The sequence below is a fragment of the Bos indicus genome, chromosome 12, assembly GCF_029378745.1.
Source record: "Bos indicus isolate NIAB-ARS_2022 breed Sahiwal x Tharparkar chromosome 12, NIAB-ARS_B.indTharparkar_mat_pri_1.0, whole genome shotgun sequence".
In the NCBI taxonomy this organism is placed as follows: domain Eukaryota; kingdom Metazoa; phylum Chordata; class Mammalia; order Artiodactyla; family Bovidae; genus Bos; species Bos indicus.
In genome coordinates, this window is record NC_091771.1 from 81,153,241 (window position 1) to 81,175,609 (window position 22,369).

Sequence of the window (22,369 nt, forward strand, 5' to 3'; positions counted from 1 at the left end):
AATGTCAAACCACCAAGGTGAGGCCACCAATGAGATCAGATGTAAATCTGGCACTCAGGAGAGGCCAGGCAGAGGTTAAATTTTCCTTCTCCTCCACTATTTATTTCTTCTGCTCCTTTTATTAGAATTAAATTAGAATCCCCAATCTCCGCTTTTTGTAGTTGTTGTTCAGTTGGTAAGTTGTGTCCAACTCTGTGCGACCCCATGGACAACTCAGTAGGCTTCCCTGTCCTCCACTATCTCTCAGAATTTGCTCAAACTCATGTCCTTTGAGTCACTGATGCCATCCAACCATCTCATCCTCTGTCACCCCCTTCTCCTTTTGCCTTCAATCTTTTCCAGCATCAAGGTCTTTTCCAATGAGTTAGTTGGCTCTTTGCATCAGGTGACCAGAGTATTGGAGCTTCAGCTTCAACATCTGTCCTTCCAATGAATATTCAGTACTGATCTCCTTTAGGATTGACTAGTTTTCTCCTTGTAGTCAAGGGACTCTCAAGAGTCTTCTCCAGCACCACAGTTCAAAAGCATCAGTTCTTCGTCTCTCAGCCTTCTTTACGGTTCAACCCTCACGTCTGTACAAGACTACTTGAAAAACCATAGTTTGGACTATACGGATCTTTGTCAGCAAAGTGACGTCTCTGCCAGATTTGGTGAAACTAGAAGCAGCAATGCAGCAAGATGGGGAAATACTCTACCCTTTTCTCTGTGCCTCTTCTTTCACAAGGGCCTCTCCAATCACACACCCCAGACGCCTAGACCCTCACAATACCCTCACCCGCCCCTCTCCCCAGCTGTATAGAAAATAACCCAATTCCAGATGGAGCCCCTTGACTCCCAGTGTTCAGATGGGAGCATCCCAGGGGAATGTTTCGTAGCGGCCTCCTTTCCAAAAGCACCCGCACGCCTAGAAATGCCAGAACGCATCCTTCCTTCTCCTCACCTCTCTCTGTTTCACAGAGACAATGGTCCTCCTCTTCTGCTGCAGTCCATGGGGTCACAAAGAGTCAGACATGACTGAGCATGCATGCATGCACAGTATAATGGTTAATAATATCAGTGGTTAACTTGTAAGGTGTTTAGACTTTGCACAGTAGGGAAAAGAAAATAAGGAAATAAACAACTCACAGTCACTACAAAGATACAAAATAAATACTTTCTTTTCTACATTTATTCACTGTTTTTAAAAAGCTGTCCCTTATTCAAACTCATAATTTTCCCCTAAGGAAAAGCGCCAGAGAATGATTGGCCAAAAAGTTCATCTGAGCTTTCTGTAAGATGTTACAGAAAAACCTGAATGAACTTTTAGGTCAGTCCACAATATTACATAAAGGATTTTAATATGAAGATTTCCATATGAGTTCTCTTTACATATTCTTTTAAAAAAAAGTGTTGTAGGAGCAAAAGAAAATTATCCTCACCCTAACTGTTTACCATTTAGCCACATATATTATTTGGGCATCAGAAAAGCTAATTAGAATCAAGACTTTCTTAACTTGATAATTCTTTTAACAGCAGAGAGGAAGTGTCTATACTTTGCAATTATGTGGGCCATTGAACATGTAAAGTGAAAGGAATTAAACTTGCTATGACTCACTACCATGCCCCCAAAATACCCCAGTCCTAGTATTATCTGGTTTAAGTGGAAACGAATTTGCAGAAAACAGTGAGGCGTTTTGGCTCTGAATACATGAGCCCTCCAGGAGCAGACTGTACACTTGGACAGTGGGGGTGAGGAGGGTCAGGCACTTATTAGCTGTGTGGTTTGAATTAAACCATAGCCTCCCAAATCTCTCTACATAGTGCATAGAAAAGCTCTTGGCCAACCAATGTCAGAGGATGCTATAAGAACCTCAGACAGCATCTTAAATTGGTAGTTTAGTCACTAAACCATGTCTGACTCTTTTGTGACCCCATGGACTTTAGCCTGCCAGGCTCCTCTGTCCATGGGATTTCCCAGGCAAGCATACTGGCGTGGGTTGCCAGTTCCTTCTCCAGGGCATCTTCCCAACCCAGGGATCAAATCTGTGTTTCCCGCATTGCAGGCAGATTCTTTACCAACCAAGCCATCAGGGAAGCCTTATCTTAAAGTAGTGAAGAGAAATATCAAGAAATGATAGGTAAGTGTTCCTGATTAATTGTGTAAAAAAATGAATTTTAGCCTGAGAATATGCCAGGTCATATTCAGAGGATGAGATGGTTAGATGGCATCACTGATTCAATGGACATAAGTTTGAGCAAGCTCTAGGAGTTGGTGATGGACAGGGAAGCCTGGCATGCTGCAGTCCACGGGGTCACAAAGAATTGGACATGACTGAGTGACTGAACTGACTGATGGCAAGTCAGGAAATTAAAACAGGCAAGTGACAAAATCCTGTGGAGATATTTAAAGGATGGCTCTCCAGGACTTCCCTGACAGTCCAGTGGTTAAGACTTTACCTTTCGATGCAGGGGATAAAGGTTCAGTTCCTATTCAGGGAGCTAGGATCCCACATGCCTCGAAGCCAAAACACCAAAACATAAAACAGAAGCAATATTGTAACAAATTTGATAAAGACTCTAAAATGGTCCGCATTAAAAAAACCTTTAAAAAATAAAAAAAGGATTGCTCTGGTCACTGGACTGATTGTCAGATACATATGATGTGTGTGTGTGTGTGTGTGTGTGTGTGTGTATGAGTTGCCCAGTTGTGTCTGGCTCTTTGCAACCCCATGGACTGTAGCCCGCCAGGCTCCTGTCTCCATGGGATTTCCCAGGCAAGAATGCTGGAGTGGGTTGCCATTCCTTCTCCAGGGGATCTTCCCAACCCAGGAATCAACCCAGGTCTTCTGCATTGAAGGCAGATTTTTTTACCATTGCAGCCACCAGGGAAGTCCATATGATGTGTGGAGTTAAAATATTATCCCTGTGGCTGTACTATAGATGGCCCAGCCTTTCTCTGAGGTGGGATCAGAGGGATGGTGAGAATGCATCCAAGTGAGAGCCATATAGGAGGTAGAAATGATGGGCTATTTCAACAATGGCTTGCACTCTTTATTGGCTACTGGCTTTCTAATGGCAGCCTCTGCATTTTTTCAAATGGCTGTTTCCTACTCATCTCACCATCGTGTCCCTACCCAGTACCACCTTTCCCAGGACCTCCCTACACCCACAGCTGCATGAAGTTAGCTTGCAAGGTGCTCTCATAATACGTTATGGCCAAGTGCTGCTGTTTCTTTGATTGTGTTACTTGTGATTAGTTCATGGCATTGCCTTGTTGTGGTCAACAAAATATGGTTCCCCAAAGATGTTCACATTCCATTTCCTGAAATCTATGAATGTGCGTGCTAAGTCACTTCAGTTGTATCCGACTCTTTGCGACCCTATTGACTGTAGCCCACCAGGCTCCTCTATCCATGGGATTCTGCGGGCAAGAATACTAGATTGGGTTGCCATGCCCTCCTCCAGGGGATTTTTCCAACCCAGGGCTCAAACCTGCATATCTTACATTAGCTGGCACTGGCAAGTGGGTTCTTTACCACTAGGAAGAATCAAAATCTATGACTATGATACCTTTGCATATAAGGTTAAGCTAAGGACCGTGTGAGATTATACTGAATTATCTGGGTGGGTCCAGTGTAACCACAAGCATCCTTAAAAAGAAAGTGGAGGTGGGATGTAGTGATGGAATAATTATAAGACAGATGCAACATTGCTGATTTTGAGGATGGAGAAACAGCCTCATGCCAAGGAATCCAGATGGCCTCTAGAGTTTGGGAAAGGCAGATAAGTGGATTCTCCTCTAGAGCTCCCAGAAAGGAATGCAGTCCTACTGACACCTTGATTTAGTGCAGTGAGACCCATGTTAGAGTTCTAAGCCTATAGAACTCTTAAGATAATAAATCTGTACTGTTTTAAACCACCAAACTTGTGGTCATTTGCTAGAGCAGCAATGTGAATCCCCAGTGGCTCAGTGGTAAAGAATCTGCTTTGTCAATGCAGGAGATTCGGGTTTGATCCCTGGGTCGGGAAGATCCCCTGGAGGAAGAAATGACAACCCACTCCAGTAATCTTGCCTGGGAAATCCCATGGACAGAGGAGCCTGGTGGGCTACAGTCCAAGTGGTCGCAAAAGAGTCAGACATGACTTAGTGACATAACAACAAAGAACAGCACTTGTACTAGGGTGTTAGCATTTCAACAGGAGGGACTGTACCTGTGACCCCCTGAGAGGCATCATATGGTTAGCCCTCTGCATCTGTGCAAGTATTTTCACTGAATAACACAGTTTTTTCCAACCCTTCCTGTCCTGTTCTTAAAGAACTATCCCCTTGTAGCGATGGGGTGAGATGTTTGACAAAGAATCTGAAGAGCAACAGGCTCCCTTTGCCTTTGGAATGGCCCTTTAGAGTTTTGAAGGCTTCTCATGCACCTTCATTCAGTTGAGATCCACTAACTCCAGCTACAATCGGATTGGATCTATATTACAACAAAATAAAGTACAAATATGGAAGAGAGTATAGAAACATGAAGATGGTTGGCAGGAGTGGTAAAACAATAATCACACTGTGAGATCACTGTGTTCACACTCTGTTTTGTTTGCTGTCACTAAGTGAACACTCACCTCCCACATAAGGCCACTGTCCTGGTAGACAGTATCTTAGGGAGTGCTAGGAACCCAGCAATTCTCAGAGGACCTAATGAGACTCCTCCCTGCCTAGAGTACAAGGAAGCCCGCTGAGAGCTGATGTCCCGCTCCACGCCCCAGTGCTGCTCTGAAGTGAGTGAGGATGTCCGCTCTCCTCCACTATCTGTACCGAGGTGCTCTTTGTCACCCTTACCCTTACCATATAACTGCTGGTGGGCTCTGTTATTAATTGAGCTGAGTGGGTATCAATTGGGAAATTGAGCTTCTCAAGTTTCCTAGAATGGTTTTGGATATGTAGTGAGTTTCTCTTTAAAAGTAGAAGGAAGGAATATGAAGAGGCATTCTACTCAGTAACAATGTCAGTAATCAAGTCTGTCAAATATATTTGCACTTCTTTATTCTAATACCAGTCATCTTCTAAATTTGCACTGCAGCACAATTTGCATTATTAACAACCTAGTATGGAAAAAAGAAAAATACATTAATTCTACGTAAGACAACAAAGTCAAGTAGATGATAAAATATTTCCCCATTTAGGGGTCACATATGATGATGCTATGAAAGTGCTGCACTCAATATACCATCAAATTTGGAAAACTCAGCAATGGGCACCAGACTGGAAAACGTCAGTTTTCATTCCAATCCCAAAGAAAGGCAATGCCAAAGAATGCTCAAACTACCGCACAATTGCACTCATCTCACATGCTAGCAAGGTAATGCTCAAAATTCTCCAAGCCAGGCTTCAACAGTATGTGAATCATGAACTTTGAGATGTTCAAGCTGGATTTAGAAAAGGCAGAGGAACCAGAGATCAAATTGCCAACATCCATTGGATCATCAAAAGAGCAAGAGAGTTTCAGAAAAATATCTATTTCTGCTTTACTGACTATGGCAAAGCCTTTGATTGTGTGGACCACAATAAACTCTGGAAAATTCTTAAAGAGTTGGGAATACCGGACCACCTGACCTGCCTCCTGAGATATTTGCATCCTTATGGCTCAGCTGGTGAAGAATCTGCCTGCAATGTGGGAGACCTGGGTTCGATCCCTGGGTTGGTAAGATCCCCTGGAGAAGGGAAAGGCTACCCATTCCAGTATTCTGGCCTGTAGCTCTCCTACCAAAAGCATTTCACTCTCACAGGAAGCAACAGTTAGAACTGGACATGGAACAACAGACTGGTTCCAAATAGGAAAAGGAGTACGTCAAGGCTGTATATTGTCACCCTGCTTCTTTAACTTATATGCAGAGGACATCATGAGAACGCTGGGCTGGATGAAGCACAAGCTGGAATCAAGATTGCTGGGAGAAATATCAATAACCTCAGATATGCAGATGACACCATCCTTATGGTAGAAAGTAAAGAAGAACTAAAGAGCCTATTGATGAAAGTGAAAGAGGAGAGTGAAAAAGTTGGCTTAAAACTCAACATTCAGAAAACTAAGATCATGGCATCTTGTCCCATCACTTCATGGCAAATAAATGGGGAAACAGTGGAAACAGTGACAGACTTTATTTTTGGGGGCTCCAAAATCACTGCAGATGGTGACTGCAGCCATGAAATTAAAAGATGCTTACTCCTTGGAAGAAAAGTTATGACCAACCTAGACAACATATTCAAAAGCAGAGACATTACTTTGCCAACAAAGGTCCATCTAGTCAAAGCTATGGTTTTTCCAGTAGTCATGTATGGATATGAGAGTTGGACTATAAAGAAAGCTGAGCACTGAAGAATTGATGCTTTTGAACTGTGGTGCTGGAGAAGACTCTTGAGAGTTCCTCAGACTGCAAGGAGATCCAACCAGTCCATCCTAAAGGAGATCAGTCCCGAATATTCATTGGAAGGACTGATACTGAAGCTGAAACTCCAATTCTTTGGCCACCTGATGCTAAGAACTGACTCATTTGAAAAGACCCTGATGCTGGGAAATACTGAAGGCAGGAGAAGAAGGAGATGACAAAGAATGAGATGGTTAGATGGCATCACTGACTCAATGGACATGAGTTTGAGTAAATTTCGGGAGTTGATATTGGACAGGGAGGCCTGACATGCTGCAGTTCATGGAGTTGCAAAGAGTGGGACACGACTGAGTGACTGAACTGAACTGAGGGGTCACAGTTAATATTAACATCTCTCTCTGAGTTTCCTCAAATTAAGGTCTAAATATATTCCTTTTGTCATAATTTTAGTGTGGGCATGGGACTCAGAGATCTTACAAGCCATTAATCTCCTAATGACTACTTGAGAAAGATCTTTTTACTTTCTCCAAAGTACATATTTTTAAAGAAGCCATTAGATTTTCAACAATTTTTGAAGTCTGATAATTTAATATCCTTTCAAATGCTTTGAGTCCTTTACAAAGTGCAGGCATCAATTTCAGTGCAGAATTCTGTCAGGTGAGTCACTTTATGCATTTCTTCTCCATTGCTTCCTTTATTTCCTCCCCCACGTGTTCATTCAAAGTTGGCTTTACACAGTAAAAATGCTTCCTTTTTATCCTGGATGTGAATATCACATGTTCTTTCATGTTAGGCAAATTTGTGAAATCTTTGAAAGCCAGATGAAAAATAATTACTCTCATTAGAAGGGCCATGAGGTACAAACACAGCTGCCCAAGAGAGGAAGTTTGGCAAATTAAAATGTAGGAGGACAATTACATCAATTTGAAAAGAATCAACCATCTATACTTTGCACTAGGAATTATTACTAGAAAAGGCAACATCTGATATTATTCTGCCAACAAAGGTCCATATAGTCAAAGGTATGGGTGTTTCAGTAATCATGTATGCACGTGAGAGCTGAACCATAAAGAAAGCTGAGCGCTGAAGAATTGATGCTTTTGAACTGTGGTGTTGGAGAAGACTCTTGAGAGTCCCCTGGACTGCAAGGAGATCCAACCAGTCCATCCTCAAGGAAGTTAACCCTGAATATTCATTGGAAGGAGTGATGCTGAAGCTCCAGTACTTTGGCCACCTGATGTGAAGAACTGACTCACTGGAAAAGACTCTGATGTTGGACAAGACTGGAGGCCAGAGGAGAAGGGGATGACAGAGGATGAACAAGATGGTTGGATGGCATCGCCAACTCCATGGACATGAGTTTGAGCAAGCTCTGCGGGATGGTGAAGGACAGCAAAGCCTGGCATGCTGTAGTCCGTGGGGTCGCAAAGAGTTGGACACGACTGAGAGACTGAAAAACAGCAACAACATCTGATATTTGGCATTCAGAAGGTCTGAAAGTGAAAGGAAAGGTTTGTGGGAGCTATAAAAAGTGACTACATATTGAACAACACACATGCTCCAGTGCTTCTCAAACATTTTACTTAAGCACTTTTAAGAGCAGAGCAAAGTAAGTTGTCATATTTACTGGTGGGTCTGAGGAAAGAAGCCTCAAATAGTACCCAGTAAGCAGGAGTTTCTTTGGAATCGTGTATTTTACTGAAAAATTTGAAATATGTATTCCATTCTATAATCTGGCTTTGGTTGATATAAATATTTTTAAATGCTTCACTAAAATTATGCTACAGGCTCAGTTGCTCAGTTGTGTCTGACTCTTTGTGACCCTGTGGACTGTAGCCTGCCAGACGACTCTTCTGTCCATGGGATTCTCCAGGCAAGAACATTGGAGTGGGTTGGCATTTCCTCCTTCAGGGAATCTTCTCAACCCAGGGAGCAAATCTGTGTCTCCTGCATTAGCAGGCAGATTCTTTACCACTGAGCCACCAGGGAAGCCCCAGTTATTCTTAATCACTAACTACAACTGATGCTGCACAAAGATATACCTCTGGGCTCTCATACCCCCGTGTACTGTTCTGTCCCCCAAGAGTATCCACACCCCTTTGCAAAACATGGTGGTGAGCAGAAAACACTTTGCCTGCGATCGAGGCAGAACAACAACAGTCCCTGAGTGTTATGTCACCAAGTCGATCTCAGCTAAATATTTTGCCTTTTTATTTTCAAATCGATCTTCCCCACAGCCTGGAGGACAACATGTAAAGCTCTGACACACACTCAGGTGCTGTGTCTTTTCTTTCTCTCCTTGACTACGTTCCAGAGCCTCCTTCTCCACTTTCACCCCCTGCGAGGATTTTACTTCTGCATAAATCGCTTTTTTTACTTCTGCATAAATTGCATTACTCTCCAGCCATCACACTGTTCTTCAAGAACTTTATGGGTCCTGTTCACAGACTTTGGGCTCTAGTAGTCAGATGTTCTCACAGTGTGACTCCAAGGTAGAAAAAAAGATGCCGGTTGAGAGGCAGTGAAAGATTCCAAGAGGAACAACTAATGCCTGGAAATAGGTGTATCTGAATGGAAAGGAAATCTACTTTGGAATGAAGGAAGAGGTGTGAAATGAAGTCAGATCCTTCCACGCAGCCTATGGAAAGTTATTTTTCTTCCTGTGTGTATATGTGTGCACATACACAGACGTGTGTATCTGTGTGTATCTGAAATGGTGAAATGCTACGTCATACTCAGAGCACACCAAGAAAACAAATCAAGAGAACCATTTCTTATCTGGCTCTGGCAGGGCCTAACCATGAGACCATCGTAGGAATCCCTACGTATTTGGGCTTTATATTTGTAGGTTACCTTATCTACACAATGAGATGATTGAACTGGAAGGTTTTCTAAATTCCTTCTAGGAAAGACATGGGCTTCCCAGATGGCACAGTGGTAGAGAATCCACCTGCCAATGCAAGAGACGTAGGTTTGACCCCTGAATTGGGAAGATCCCTTGGAGTAGGAAATGGCAGCTCACTTCAGTATTTTTGCCTGGGAAAATCCCATGGACAGAGGAGCCTGGCAGGTTACAGTCCATGGCAAAGAGTTGGAAACGACTGAGTGACTGAGCATGACAAAGGAAAGATGTAGGAAAATATACTACAGCACAAATAAAGATAAGAAATGCAAAACTTAGTAACCAATAACTTTACGTTTTCCTCCCAGTCTAGATTTCCAAAAAGAATTTATGTTAATGTTCCTGGGAATTAAATTAGAGACAGAATGTGCTGGGAGATACGTTGTTATATATTAAAGGAGGAGTGACCTGATCAATAGATGTTCTGAACGGTTTTATCCAGGCCTAGGGCTGGCCCCCCATTGTATGCATATAGAGTTTGGGAGTTTACAAAGCACTTTCACATGTATTATCTCATTTGAGTCTTACTTATGAGATAAGCAAAATAGATATTATAATAACTTAATTCACAAATAAAAATACTGAATATTAGAACAACTGAATCAATGATTCAAAAATACACTGCCTTAATCTGACACAGCTCTGCAAAATCAAGGCAGTTCAGGGTGGGTCCAAGCTAGCATGAGCATTGTAGCACACCATAGGATTCAAGCCAGAATATTTGGACTTCTTGTCAAGTGGACTCCAGTCTTTTAAAGTTGTTTGTAAATAAGAATAAAACTGTTTCCCAGAGTTATAGCAACCTGGAGCATGGGCTATGCCATTTCATCTTTCTTGTAAACTTTAAGGACTCAGCCAAAATTAGAACACATGCAAATTTTTATATTACTCTTTGCAAGTCCACAAATTTATAACATTCTGGAAGCCAATTTGATAAACTACATCCTTGTCACTGTTAGCAACTGCCAGGGAATGGATTTGGAAAATGAAAAAACAACCCAATTTTTATAATAGAACAAAAAGCCTTAAAATACTTACAGCTGGCAATACACACAGTATAATAGCATGACAAGTAATATGCAAAAGATTTACATCCAGAAACAGTTATTGACAAAAATAATCATTGCTCCAGATTTTACTAGAAATTAGAACTGAAAATACATTTAGCCAGTAGGTAATGTTCCAAAAGAGGAAACAAACCAAAAAGATTGTCAAGAATTTGTCTTACAACAAAACCAATCAACTTATAAGAAAACTTGTAATTGAACTGTTGATCATACCTCTGTATCCCAACAACAGTCAACTTTCATCAAGATACTGATATTCTTACTATATTCAGGAAATGCGGACCAGAAAGCAAAATTCATTTTTGTTGTTTAGCTGCTAAGTCATGTCCGACTCTTTTGTGACCCCGTGGACTGTAGCCCACCAGGCTCCTCTGTCCATGGAATTTCCTAGGCAAGAACACTGGAGTGGGTTGCCATTTCCTTCTCCAGGGGATCTGTCCAATCTAGCGATGGAATCCATATCTCCTGCATTGGCAGGTGGATTCTTTTCTGCTGCTAAGCCCCCAGGGAAGCCAAGAAAGCAAAATAGTATTTCCTAACTGCCAGTTTCTCTGTGAGTTAGGATTAAAAAGAGGAAACCAATTTCACTGCTAGTTACAACTGAGTAAACAGCACAGGACCAAATTTATCATATACGAAAGCCAGATAATTCTAAAAGGAAAGAAAAGAGGAAGAAGGAAAGAAAAGAAGTTTGTTTGAAGGCCCTGGAGAGCATCCCAGGCAACCAGAACTGGAGGGGCCAACATCCCAGAAGGAAACATGGAGACGAGCACGGTATTGCCCTTCATTTGTTCTCTAAGAATTGTTCTGCTGTTCAGAAGCAGAGGAAGGAAAAAGACCGAAAATCAGAGCAGAGCTTTTGGTAGTCCACAAGACTAAAGAGACAGAAATTGGAGCTCAGGGCTTACTAAGGAGTAGCGGCCTTGGTAAACATCCAGGCTTTCAGCTGGAACCCCTAAAAAGTTCTCTTCTGCCAAAACACTATCTACAAACAGACAAGCTAACACATACACACACATACAGTTGAAAACCAACTTTGAATGCAATTCTCACTAGAATAATTAGGGGTTTCCTGCCCTTACTCTGTGCATGCACGTATGCTCAGTCACTCAGTCCTGTCCAACTCTTCACGACCCCATGGATTGTAGCCCATCAGGCTCTTCTGTCCATGGGATTCTCCAGGCAAGAATACTGGAGTGGGTTGCCATTTCCTTCTCCAGGGGACCTTCCTGACCCACAGATCAAACCTGAGTCTCTTGCATCTCCTGCATTGGCAGTCCTTACTCTAATTACCTGCAAAAAGGAAAAAATATATATCCTCTCCAGGGGAGATAAAATCATAGGCAGTCTGTAAGGTTCTCTACCTAAAATGTTCAAGGCTCAGTAAAAACTGCCAAATTATCAAAGAAAATATGACAAAGTACAAGAGAGAAACAGAAGATAAACACACACTGTTAGGTGTTCCAGATATTAGAGTTAACAGACACAGACTTTAAAATAACTAATTGATATGTTTAAGAAAACAGAAGAAATGATCATCTACCCAGAGAACTGAAATAATCAATGAAATTTCTAAAATTGAAAAATATATAGTAATGGAAAGAAAAATATCAATAGATTTTTGTTTAGCAGAAAGAGAAGAGATGATTAAATAACTGGAAAAAAACTCTTGAAAATTTGCAAACTAAAGTAGAGAGCATAAAAATGTGCAAAATCTGGAAAAAGGAGTAAGAACGTGTAAGACATAATGAAAAGCAATAACATAGAGGTAACTGAAGTCCTAGAAAGATGAAAGTGAGAGAATGGTTATATTTGAATAAAATGTTTACAAATTCTGAAGCTGACCTAAAACCTTATACCCCAGGTTCAAAATGTGCTGCAAACCTCATGCAAGAGAAATACAAATAAAACTATACCTAGGCATGATAAACTTGCTGAAATAAAAGAGAAGGGGAAAAAGGCAAGAAAAAAATCTTTTTGAAAAGCTTGAGAAAAATGAATGCATATTCTTTTCTAATGAGTGACAATTAGGTGACACTTGAATTTTCTAGAGGAAATAATGGAAACTGGAAGACAATCAGATCAGATCAGATCATCGCTCAGTCGTGTCCGACTCTGCAACCCCATGAATCGCAGCACGCCAGGCCTCCCTGTCCATCACCAACTCCCGGAGTTCACTCAGACTCAAGTCCATCAAGTCAGTGATGCCATCCAGCCATCTCATCCTCTGTCGTCCCCTTCTCCTCCTGCCCCCAATGCCTCCCAGCATCAGAGTCTTTTCCAATGAGTCAACTCTTCGCATGAGGTGGCCAAAGTACTGGAGTTTCAGCTTTAGCATCATTCCTTCCAAAGAAATCCCAGGGCTGATCTCCTTCAGAATGGACTGGTTGGATCTCCTTGCAGTCCAAGGGACTCTCAAGAGTCTTCTCCAATACCACAGTTCAAAAGCATCAATTCTTCAGCTCTCAGCCTTCTTCACAGTCCAACCCTCACATCCATACATGACCACTGGAAAAACCATAGCCTTGACTAGATGGACCTTTGTTGGCAAAGTAATGTCTCTGCTTTTGAATATGCTATCTAGGCTGGTCATAACTTTCCTTCCAAGGAGTCAGTGTCTTTTAATTTCATGGCTGCAGTCACCATCTGTAGTGATTTTGGAGCCCAGAAAAATAAAGTCTGACACTGTTTCCACATAGAATGCCATTATTAAAGTGATGATAGAAAATAACTTCCAGGGACTTCCTTGGGGGTCCAGTGGTTAAGACTGTGCCTTCTGATGCAGGGTGTGCAGGTTTGATCCCTGGTCAGACAGCTAAGATCCTACATGCCTCGAAGCCAAAACCAAAACATAAAACAAAACAGAAGCAATACTGTAACAAATTCAATAAAGAATTTTAAAAGGGTCCACATCAAAATAATAAATGTAAATAAATAAAACAAAAAATCCACCAAGAAAACAAACAAAAATAACTTCAAATCTAGAATTCTATGATCAGTAAAAACACTGTCTAAAATAAAAGGCAAAATAAATTTGCACACAAAGAAAATGGAGAGCATTCAAAACCAATAGACTACACTAAAATAGTACTACTACAAAGTTGTTTAGGCAAAAGGAAAAAAAAATTCCCAGATGGAAACACAAAAATGTAGGAAGCAATAAAGAGCAGGGAAAAACACAATTATCTAAACAAATATTGAGTGTACCAAATAATAAAAACAATTTCTTGTAAGTTTTATGCATATATATAAATCAAAGCATGACAATAGAAAAGAAAAAAACTAGAGATTATGTGGTAAAGTATAATAAAGTTCTAATATTGTATTAAAAGTGGAAAGGATTCAAATTTATATATTAAAATCTCTTAACTCAACATTAAATGTGATATTATCCAGGACAATCACTAAAATATTTGTAATGGATGTATAAACCTCAGGCTAATAATGGGGGGAAATGGAATAGAAAATATTCTTAACACATTAAAAGAACACAAGGAAATAATAATAAAAGGAATATTGAATAGGTTGGACAAAGAGAAAACAAATGTTAATATGGTGCAATTAAATTCAACTATATCAGTAATTTCATTAAATGCAAATAGACCAAATATATTCCCATTAAAAGTCAGAGATTGACAGTGTATTTAAAACAAAAACTAAAGTAAAACAAAATAAAGTTACATTTTAAATGTCATGGTTAAGTATTAGGATATATAAACATTAAAAATATGAAGAATAATCACCATGGAAATACTAAAGCAAAGAAAGCTGGCATAGTTATCCTAATAGCCAACAAAATATACATTAAAGCAAGAAAAAAATAAGATATTATGATAAAAGTGTATATCTACCAGTAAGATATAATAATTTTGTATTAACCTATAAAGAACAAAGGCAAAATCTGATGGAGCTAAGGAATACAGAAAAATCTACAGTCATATATGGGAGATTTTTAACATAGCTGTCTCTGTAACGGACAAAAGTAAAGAAAAAAATAAATTCTTAACAGAAAAAGTTTGAACTATATAATTAACCAACTTGATATAATTGATACAGATAAAATGTTCTACTTGCCAACCGAAAAATATAAATATTTTGCTTTCAATCTGCATCTTTCATTTGTTTTCTGATTACAGTGGATTTGACCTAGAAATTTAGCAAATAATTATAAAAAAACTGGATAATCCCTAAATGTTTGAAAATCAAACAAGCACCTCTAAATAACCATAGGTAAAAGAAGAAATTACAATGGGAATTAGAAAATGTTTTACTGAAAGGAAAATGAATATATAACATAGCATAACTTGTGTAACATACCCAAAGGTAAATGCTCACAAGCCCATGTTTTCAGATAAATTTATAACTTAAATGTGTTTAAATTCCCTAATGACTTAAATTAATGAACTTCTACTTTATACTCTCAAGAAGTTAAAACAGCAAATTTAATCTTTAGAAAACAGAAGGATTTAAGGTTAAGAACAGAAGCTTTTGAAACAAAAAATATACGATAAAAAAATCAACTAATCCCAAAGTGTCTTCTTTTTTTTCCCCAAAGTGTCTTCTTTTAAAAAGACCAATAAAATATAGTACATATAAATAAAATGGGTATTTTGTATGTGCAAGTCATATGTATTTGAGAAAAAGGAGAAAAGGCACAAACTATCCTTATCACAACAAAGGGAGACATTGCTACAGATGCTATGAATGACTCCCAGTGATTATAACAATAGATCTCCAAATATAACGTGAAGGAAAATGAGGCAGACTCAAAAAGCACATGCTGTTTGTGTTTTTATGTTTTGAAACAGGGAAAGCTATTATATTGTGTTAGAAGTCAACACAGCGCCTATGTTTAGGGTTTACTAACAGGAAAGGCATGTGTGTGGAATTTCAAGGGCATTGCTTTATTCTCGATCCAAGTGATCTTTATACAAGAGTATTCATCTTGTGAAAATTCATTAAGTTGTATGCTATTTGTGCACTTTTCAATGTGTATATTATACTTTCATAAAATACTGATTCTAAAGTTGAGATATGCTTTAAACGTAAAAACTGCCATAAAACTTATAAAATAGAATTAGATGACATACATTTCAATCTAAAGTTCATTTAATAAGCCTTTGGAAGTGTTTAACGCCAGGAGTTTTTAATGTCTTCTACTCTACTGTTATATGAGAAATACTGAGGGGATTTCTTAATCAGTAGAAAAACAAATGCCTTTTTGTAAAAGCAAAAGCTTAAGATGGACAAAAGCACAAGGCACACCATTTCCCAAAAGTTGGGGAAGAGCGTTTATTCGGTTGGGTTGTCACCTGGATTTTACTGTCTTGCAAAATTTATGAAGCAATGAAAGAAAATCTTTCTGAAAAAAAAAAATGGAGTTGGAATCGCCCATAATTAAATAGAAGCATGGAAGAGAAATAAAAGATGGGAGAAGATGAAGTAAAGCCATAATTCTTAGCATCATCCCCTGTTCACATCCCAGTGGGTAAATTCCAACCCTGGTTAGGAAGAATGTTCTGAAACTTGCAAGTATTCCCTAATTGGAAAGAATGTCCTGTGTACATTGTTCTTAATCATTATCAAGAAACTTTGGGGGGAAAGATAGCTATATGATAAAAGAGCAGACCTTACAGTAGAAATCCAAAACTATAGGGTTTTAATCCTACTGCTCCTATAGTATAGACTATATAACCCAGGAAAAATGACTAATATCCATACATTTCCATTTTTTAACTTAAAATTAGACATAATGTGGTCTACAAGTTTCTATGATTTTAATGTAGATAATGGTAAAGTTTGGTAAGTTAAGATACTGGTTGCTTTATACTTACTTGCAACAATTGGGGTATCTCAGATTTATTATTTCAGCAACACCCTTAAATTACTCAAGGCAACAAATGCTTAAAGAGGACCAGACACAAAGAGCCACTTTGCCAGGAGAATACATGTAAGTGCATACAAGTCTCAGCCTTAAGGACTCTGCTTGATGATTGTACCTTCTACATTCAGAGGGTTTTCTCTCTCTATTATCTTTTCTGTCCTTTTTCATTCTGTCCTCACTTTTAGCTTTCTGATGGTAAATGTTTACATTTAAGACTTTCTTTATCATATACAGGCATATTTTGAATTAATAGAACTTACATATTTCTCAAACATAAACCCAGAAGACAAGTATTACAAGACAAGTAGTTCCTTAGCTGCAACTTGAAATCCAGTAGCAGGATATGCATGAACAGGATGTCGCATCCAGTATTGATACAGTAGCTATTAAACCAGTGTGTTTAATCAAGCCACTCATGGATAAAGCACTCTTTAAATGGAATCACCTTGGATACAAGCTCTAATAACCAGCTCCCTGAAGCACAAAGGAATCCTCTTGACTTATAATTACTTTCTTCACTAGGAAAATTACTATTTACTGAGATTTTTACCAAAGACTGTTTATCCTGTTCCAAACTCTGTCATGGTTTTTGAGAATCTTGAAGTTTCCCTGGCTGATTGCTAATCAGAAATACATGAGTCTACGCTACTTTCAAAACCAGCACTTTTGATACAAATCCATTAGCTTTAGTCCTGTGTTTGACTAATTCAGCTTCTTAAAATTGAGAATTTCACTGACTTAGTGTTTCTCCCTCTCCTCCAAAGAAGGAGGTGCTGCAGTCAATTCCAACTGGCTACAATCCAATGGTCTTGTTTTTTTCTATTCCAACCAATGCTGCCATGTAGATTACTTTTTCCAATTTTCTGTTTGTCTTTCCTCACTCTCTCACAGTTGCTATTTAGGGGCCAGGTATGCTGCTCTTGACAAATGTGTGCAATTTTATATAATGAACTTAAAACTGAAGATTGAAATTCCCTGCTGCTGCTGCTAAGTCGCTTCAGTCGTGTCCGACTCTGTGCGACCCCATAGACGGCAGCCCACCAGGCTCCCCCGTCCCTGGGGTTCTCCAGGCAAGAACACTGGAGTGGGTTGCCATGAAATTCCCTATGGGCACCATAACAATCCATTTAAGTTGCAGAACATGGTTGTGAGATGGGTGTGAGTGAGTGTGTGTGTGTGTGTGTGTGTGTGTGTGTGTGTGTGTGTGTGTGAATTCATTTCAGTTACATGTATCACTTACAGGCTTGTCACTGCTTCGAAATTTCTTCATTGCAACTTTATTCCTTTCAAATGGATTTTGTCTTAGTACCTACTGGGTCTTATTAAAGCTTTGAATAAAAAAAAATTCTATGCAAATATCAATCCCAGAAAAATATAATGAGGTTGGTTATGGAAAAACAAAAAAGATGTTTGAAAAATTGAGTTCTAGAAGTACTGGGAGGCATTAAACTAACTTTTAGTAGAGACTTAAGCAGGTTTCTCTTTTATTTTGTCTCCATATTCACATGTGTAAGCACATCGAATTTAAGTGTGTATATATATATATTTGGAATTGAACACACTTAGTACTTTGTTTTTATACCTCATGTGATATCTGTATCACATAGCAAGCTTCACATTAATCTTTTAATTTACACATAAACACACTCATACATGTGACATATTTTCTCTGTCTTTCACAATTGGACACAAAGAGAAAGGGAAGGAGGAGCTGATAAAAGTGCCCTTAGCTACAACTTGTCTCAAACTTGAAGCTAAAAGGTACTCTTCCAAAGACAAATATGGGGAAGAGTCAGGGGAGGGATAGCTTGGGAGTTTGGGATGGACATGCACACACTGCTATATTTAAAATAGATAACCAACAAGGACTTACTGTATAGCACAGGGGACTCTGCTCAATGTTCTGGAATAACCCAAACAGGACAAGAATGTGGAAAATAACAGATACATGTATATGTAAAAAAAGCTTTTAATAAAAAAAAAAAGGTATCCACAGACTCTGAAGTTCATAGCAGCAGTATTTACAATAGCCAGGCTATGGAAGCAACATAAATATCCATCAACAGAGGAATGGATAAAGAAGTTGTGGTACGTATATGCAAAGGAACATTACTCAGCCATAGAAAAGGACCAAATAATGCTATTTGCAGCTACATGGATGGACTAAGAGATTGTCATACTGAGTAAAGTAAGTCAGACACAGAAAGTCAAATATCAAATGATACAATCTACATGTAGACTCAAAAAAAAGCAGGGTACAAATGAACAGAAATAAATTCATGTGTGTAGAAAGAAATTATGGTTACTAGGTGATAAGAGGGATAAGTTGAGAGATGGGGACTGACATATGCACACTACCATATATAAAATAGGTAACTAATAAGAACCTGCTGTATAGCACAGAGATCACCAATTCAATGGACATGAACATGGGTGAACTCCAGGAGACGGTGAGAGACAGGGAAGCCTGTGTCTCAGGGTCCGTGGGGTTGCAAAGAGTCAGACACAACTTTTTGGCTGAACAGCAACAGCACAGAGAAGTCTACTCAATAGTCAGTAATGGCCTTTATGGGAAAAGTGAAAGTTCAAGTCACTTAGTCATGTCCCACTCTTTGTGACCCCGTAGACTGTAGCCCACCAGGCTCCTTTGTCCACAGAATTCTCCAGGCAAGAATACTAGAGTGGATTGCCATTTCCTTCTCCACTATATGGGGAAAGAATCTAAAAAAAGAGTATAGACTGATTCCCTTTGCTGTACACCAGAAAGAAACACCACATTGCAAATCAACTATACTCCAATAAAAGGTATTCTCCCAAGTCAACTTGCCGGGCCTGCTCCTTGCATAGAGGTCTCTGTATATCGACAGAGTTTGCTCAGCCAGAAGAGGTATAGTGAAGCCCCAAGGCCCAGGGTCTGAGTCCACACGCTCTCCATCACCAACCACACCATGGAGGGCAGTGTGATGTGTGGAGCTCGGGGCTGTGTATGGCTGGTGGCTGGATGCGTATGGGGCAAAAGAAAAACCCATGCAGATATGAGAAGTTTAAGTGAAAAAAAAGTGAAAGTGTTGGTTGCTCACCCATGTCCGACTCTTTCTGACCCCATGGACTATAGCCCACCAGGCTCCTCTGTCCAGGGGATTCTCCAGGCAAGAATACTGAAGTGGGTTGCTATTCCCTTCTCCAGGGGACCCAGGGATCAAACCTGGGTCTCCCACACTGCAGGCAGATTCTTTACCATCTGAGCCATCAATGTTTACCTCTAGACTAAGTTGTTAGTGTAAAGATGCTGCCAAAAAGCACTTACTATTATCCTCAAAGTCTGTTTCATTTCACCCTACAACCATGAACAATCCAGAAAGTAAAATGGTTACATTCATGGGAGAAAAATTGCATCAGCCCAGCAGCAGTAGCAGGGGAAGAGGAAATGTTTGCTTATTAACCACATATTCTTGACACTTCAACAACTTTTATTACTTTTATAACTTTCCAAACTGCAAAGTTCTGGGGATGAAGTATATAAAAGTCTGACATATGTAAAATACTCCAAACCTTCCAGGAAAACGTTTATATCACCACACTAGCTAGGAGGTGTGTGTGTTAGGTTAGTCGTCTCCAACTCTTTGAGACTTCACGAACTCTAGCTTGCCAGGCTCCTCTGTCTATGGGATTTTCCAGGAAAGCATTCTGAAGTGGGTAGCCATTCCCCTCTCCAGGGGCTCTTCCTGACCCAGGGATTGAACCCAGGTCTCCTGCACTGCAGGCAGGTTCTTTACCATCTGAACTGCCAGGGAATGGCTGCCTCTAAAAGGGAAGTCTAAAGGATTATGGAATGAACCCATCCAGGCTCTGCCTTTCTGTTCAGCTTGGTGCCCAGTGTCCCAAGCATTGGACAGAAACGTGGAGATATATATATATACACACACACACACACACACACACACTACTATATATAAAATAGGTAACTAATAAGAACCTGCTGTATAGCACAGAGATCACCAATTCAATGGACATGAACATGGGTGAACTCCAGGAGACGGTGAGAGACAGGGAAGCCTGTGTGCTATAGTCCATGGGGTTGCAAAGACCCCATGTGTCAGGGCTTGGGACACACTTCTGAGGGAGGGGGTTACCCTGTTGCAACACTGTTGGTTGCAGTGTGGCTGGAACCCCCAGGAGAGAACATGGGGAACCAGTAAGAGTGGAGCGAACCTTGTGCTCGATGTTCTAGCTCAGCCTGAGGATGGATCTAGTAAGATACTGGAATATAGTGAAGATTCTACGATTATTTGAGGTCCACTGAGTTCATTTTAAAAATGTACACCCTGTATCAGTCAGATCAGCATGCAAATATTTGGGTTGTCCAAAAAGCTTATTCGGGATTTTTTTTCCCCCATAAGATGTTAATCCTTCTGCCAAGTAGAAGTCCCCGGAAAAAATTACCTCACTTTCTCTCATCAATGAAGATAAAAATAATGCTCCTTATATCCTGAGGTTGGGAGAAATAAGAGATGGGATGTACAACACTCTTACCTCCAGCAGGTTCAGTAAAAAGGTTTGATTAGTTTCCTTATGTTTTCCTTTAATATGTCCAGTAGGAAGCCAAGACAGATCCTTCTACCTTGCACAGATCTGTTCAGTCTCTCCATCCTTCCATTCAAGTCTGAGCCCATTCCCAGAGAGAAGGGAGACAGCAGATGTGTTCAGTGCGCTCTATGGCAAGGTTGGCCTCGGCATGAAATTTTCTTCATGCAAACGGCAGTGATCTGATTTACTGGAATAAGGATGAGGTAATCAGTGAACAATTGAAGGTACAGAAACGATTAAGCTGCTGGTGGCATTTACTTATGCAGAAAGATTAACAGAGTTAAACAATTGTAAGCTGGCCAAATGGTAAGGAGGATAAAAAGCCATGAACAAATATTTAAAGGGCATAATGTAGCCCAGGCTAGGCAGGAATTATTTACAGAAATCTAAAGAGCTACCATGAAGCATGTGCTGGAATAAAAAGACATTAAGCAATGAGATTCTACTTTCAAGATCCTTTCAAAAGGGAGAAAATTGTTGGATTCTGAAGAAAACATCTGTCCATCAAACAGTCAAGAGTTTCCTGAGAAAAGATACTATATTCACGTAACCACTGAACCCAGTGGTTACATAGCCCTTGGAGAAACTAACCAGAAGATATAAGAGAACTCTATAAATTTATTCCTGAATTCTTAATAGATAAAACTTTTACCATTTCCCCTATCTTAGAAGTCCTTTGTCATACTAACAGGATATTTAAAAAATTCAAAAATACAAATGTAAAAAAAGTTACCTTAAGTTTTGCCAATAAAAGATAGTTGGTTTAATAGCAAGAGAGGAATGTATGATCAACAGGAGATTAAATTCTAAGATAAACTATATTGTAGTATATTTACATGCTGATGAGAATCGTACAGTAGGATATAGAAATTACATGATGCAGAAGAGAGAGGAAAATATTGGATTTTTGTCCCTAAGTAGGGGAAAGGTTCCGTTCCTCGATTTGTGGAGGTCTTGACCTTAAATAGGAACACTGAGAGTTCATTCCCAAGTTCAGCAGGAAAAGGGGGAAAGTGGGTAGATCAGCAGATAGATCTGTAAAAGCATCTGTGGAGTATATGGAAATTTATTTTCAATTATTTCTATTTTCTCAGAAAAATAGAAGTAAGAACACAGTTGATGGAGAGGATACGAGAGGAGGTCTAAGATGTTTGAAGAGAAAGAAGATAAGAAATATAATCTATTGAAGTGTAAATAGATTTTTTAAAATGTACCAAGAGCTCACTTGATATTACTGACTATGAACTTAAAGCAGAACCAACGCATGCATATGCGTGTTTCTCTTCAGCCAAAATCAGACGTGTAGGCGCAGGCACAAAGTAGGTGGGCAGTTGGGTTAACCACGTAGTTTTGCCATGTAACAAGCAAGATAACAAGAAAAGAAGAGTCAGATAATATGTCAATAAAAGTATCTAAATAACATAACTAGACTTGCGAAGGCTGTGGTGGTGATGGTGGTTTAGTCGCTAAGTTGTGTCTGTTTCTTGCGACCTCATAGATCTTAGCCTGCCAGGCTCCTCTGTCCATGGGATTCTCCAGGCAAGAATGCTGGAGTGGGTTTCCATTTCC

At 39.7% G+C, this 22,369-nt stretch overlaps 1 protein-coding gene across 3 annotated transcripts in view; it reads right to left on the reverse strand.

Moving 5' to 3' along the window:
• FGF14 (fibroblast growth factor 14) overlaps positions 1–22,369 on the reverse strand; it is a 634,217-nt gene that overhangs the window by 131,286 nt on the left and 480,562 nt on the right. The window contains exon 1 of one of the 3 annotated variants that reach the window (XM_070800453.1): positions 20,747–20,945. The exons of the other annotated variants lie outside the window; for them this stretch is intronic. The gene's annotated coding sequence lies outside the window, so the exon portion shown is untranslated. Of the gene's footprint in view, positions 1–20,746; positions 20,946–22,369 lie in introns of those variants that run through there. 3 annotated transcript variants of the gene reach the window in all.